Genomic DNA, 3,399 nt, shown 5'->3' with positions numbered 1-3,399 from the left:
CTTTTTTAAAACCAGCAAGTATAATTTAGAAAACTCAGAGAAACGCCTATTGTATTTACCCATATTCTTGCTTGCCGTGTTCTTTCTTCTTTCTTGATGCTTCAAGGTTCTCTCTTTTATCACTTCCCTTTTGTTTAGAGAACTTCTTTGGGCCGTTCTTTTAGAGCGTGTTTCTTGGCAACGAATTCTCTTCATTTTTCATTCATCTGAGAATGCCTGAGTTTCTCTTTATTCCTGAAGGGTACTTTTGCTGGGTATACATTTATGTGGGTGCCATTTTTTTCCTTTCAGATAATTCTAACATCTCTTTCATCTCGACCTTGGCATCTACTGATTGTCTTTTCTCATTCTGTTTGAGATCATTCTAGTGCTTAGTATGATGAATGATTTTCTATTGAAAGCTGGGCATTTTCATCTTATCTTAGGAGGCTCTGGATCTTATTGAAATCTTCATATTTTTTTTGCTGACTTTCTCTTTCTTCTGACACTTCTCTGGCAGGGGAAAATGAAGTGCTGCCTCATTTACTGTAAGGTGGAGTAGTAGTAAAGGGTCCCAGCTTGGTTTCCACTGACACTGGCATTGGAGTGGGGTGTACTCATTTCTGATGGATAGGATTGGACTTCCAGCCATGTGGTTTCCACTTTCACCATGGGATTGTGTCACTTCATTTCCTCTACAAAATTGTAAAAGTCCTGACTCTCCACCAGGCCTCCTCTTACACAACTCTGGCAGGGAGGGAGCACAGTGCCTCATTGATGGTGGGAGGGACGTAAGCTCAGGCTCCCCATAAGGTATCCTCTGACACCGTGAGGGTGGGATTCGTTACCAGGCAGGGGGGATAAAAGTCCCTGCTTTTAATATGGCTTTCTCTGAACCACCTAATCATTGGTGTTGGAGAACCTTGTTACAGCTTTGTGAGAATGGGTGTCTAGGTTCCCCCTTTGGCCTTTGCTTTCATGGGTGGGAGTCAGGTTACAGTTTCTTCCATGGTGTCTGAGTGCAGTAGACTGGTTGTTGTCTAAAAGATTTTTGTCTTATTAAGGTCTCCTATTCCTGGTTCTTTGGCTGGAGACAATAAGTCTCACTGAAGCTTTTTTTGTCTGCTCCTATTGATATTCATGGGATGGAGATATATCTATTTCTATGTCTCTCTATCATGTATCTATCTTTCTGTCTGAGAACTCACCAGTGTACCATTCCTTGGTCCCAAAAGTCCATAATTGACTTGCTTTCTTTTCCACTTTCCAGAGTCTTTGTATGTTTGTTTTATATATAATGTCCAGCATTTTCAGTTGTACTTAGCAGGAGGAATAGGGAAAATCCATCTCCGTCTTCCCAGAAGTGGAGGTCCCAACTTGTTTTTAAACTTGCCCAAAGTGTTCCTCATAGTATACGTTTTACAAGTGATGCCTCATTAGCTTTCCTCACATTTGTGCCCACTTCTTTGTTCACCACAGCCCTTTTGCATTTCCATTACTTCGTTCAAGGTTCAGACTTTGTCTCATTTTAGGATAATCTTTAGTCACACTTTCAGTAAGCATTCGTGAGTGGTAAACTCATTCAGTGTTTGTCTGAAATGTCTTTTTTCACATTCACTCTTAAATATTTAGCGGCCCTAGGCAGGCAGTTATTTTCCCTCAGCTGTTGGATGATAGATGTCCACTGTCTTCCTGCCTGTGTTGTTGATATGAGATCTATTGTCTGTATGATTGCCATTTTATTGGGGGAATATATCCTTCCTCAGATTATTTGTAATCTTTTCCTTTGCATTTGCTATTCTACAGTTTTCCTACCTTGTTTCCACATGTCACTTTAGTTTGATTTATCTCCATTGGAGCTTTGCTCTTTTGATCTGAGTATTCATGTCTTCCTTAAATTCTCCCCTTTTCACTACTGCTTCTCCCTAATTCCTATCTTCTTCTTGTGGAATGCTTGTTAGATATGTCATTCAGAGAGCCCTTATGCCACCATAATACTAGTTAATTTGCTTATCATTCTGGTTTTGACTTTTTTTTTTTGGCTGGACACAGTATGCTTTGTTGATGGTAGGGCTCCCCAGGTCCCTCCCCTTCTTCAGGGAGTCTGGGATGCAAACCATGTAAAGGTCGGGAGATTCTCAGTATGTGTCGGGGGATGAGTTGAGGCAAGGACTCCCCGGCAGCTGAGAGCCCATCTCTTCCTCTTGCTCTTGCTGCAGCTGGTGACCCAGGGGGCTCTTACTCCTTGGAGGCCATGTAGACCATAAGGTCCACCACCTGATTGCTGTAGCCAAATTCATTGTCATACCAGGAAATGAGCTTGACAAAGTGGTCATTGAAGGCAATGACTGGCCCAGCATCGAAGGTGGAAGAGTGGGTGTCACAGGAGACTCCCTGGTCCTCAGTGTGGCCCAGGATGCCTGTGAGAGGGCCCTCCGATGCCTGCTTTACCACCTTCTTGATGTTATCCTATTTGGCAGCTTTGTCCAGGCAGCAGGTCTGATCCACGACTGACACATTGGGGTGGGGACACGGAAGACCATGCCAGTGAGCTTCCTGTTCAGCTCAGCCAAGACCTTGCCTGCAGCCTTGGCGGCACCAGTAGAAGCAGGGATGATGTCCTGGGCAGCCCCTCAGATATCATGCCACCACTTTCCAGAGGGGCCATCCAAGGTCTTCGGTATGGCAGCGATGGCATGGGCTGTGGCCCATGATGCCAAAGTTGTTATGGATGACCTTGGTCAGAGGGGCCAAGCAGTTGGTGCAGGAGGCATTGCTGACCATCTTGAGGGAGTTGTCATACTTCTCATCGTTCATGTTCCTCACAAACATAGGGGGCATCAGCAGAAGGGGCAGAGATGATGACCATCTTTACCCCACCTTTAAAGTGAACCCCAGTCTTCTCCATGGTGGTAAAGACCCCAGTGGACTCCAGAACATACTCAGCACCAGCATCACCCCATTTGATGTTAGTGGGATCCTGCTCCTGGAAGATGGAGATGGGCTTTCCATTGATGACAAGTTTCCCATTCTCAGCCTTGACTGTGCCATTGAATTTGCTGTGGGTGAAATCATACTGGAACATGTAGACCATGTAGGTGAGGTCAATGAAGAGGTCATTGATGGTGACAATATCTATTTTGTCAGAGTTAAAAGCCCAATATGGCCACATCTGTTTTCTCCGACTTTCACCATGATGTATCGGGGACATGGCTGACACTGCACCAGAAAATGGGGCTGTCTGTTGAACAAGGAGGAGCCAAGAGCTTGAGTTCTTTTTATACTTCTGTCAGCTGGGAATTTTTCTTTCAGGATTCATTATGATTATTAAAATAGCTATGCGGCGCCTGGGTAGCTCAGTCTGTTAAGCATCTAACTTCAGCTCAGGTCATGATCCCAGCGTCCTGGGTTCGAGCCCCA

General features: G+C 44.7%; 1 pseudogene; it reads right to left on the bottom strand.

Moving 5' to 3' along the window:
* Positions 1 to 2,154: 2,154 nt before the first annotated feature.
* LOC118542062 (glyceraldehyde-3-phosphate dehydrogenase pseudogene) lies at positions 2,155 to 3,190 on the bottom strand (annotated as a pseudogene).
* Between the last annotated feature and the right edge of the window lie 209 nt (positions 3,191 to 3,399).

The sequence above is a fragment of the Halichoerus grypus genome, chromosome X (genome assembly GCF_964656455.1).
Source record: "Halichoerus grypus chromosome X, mHalGry1.hap1.1, whole genome shotgun sequence".
NCBI lineage: Eukaryota > Metazoa > Chordata > Mammalia > Carnivora > Phocidae > Halichoerus > Halichoerus grypus.
This window is presented reverse-complemented; position numbering and strand designations above follow the sequence as displayed.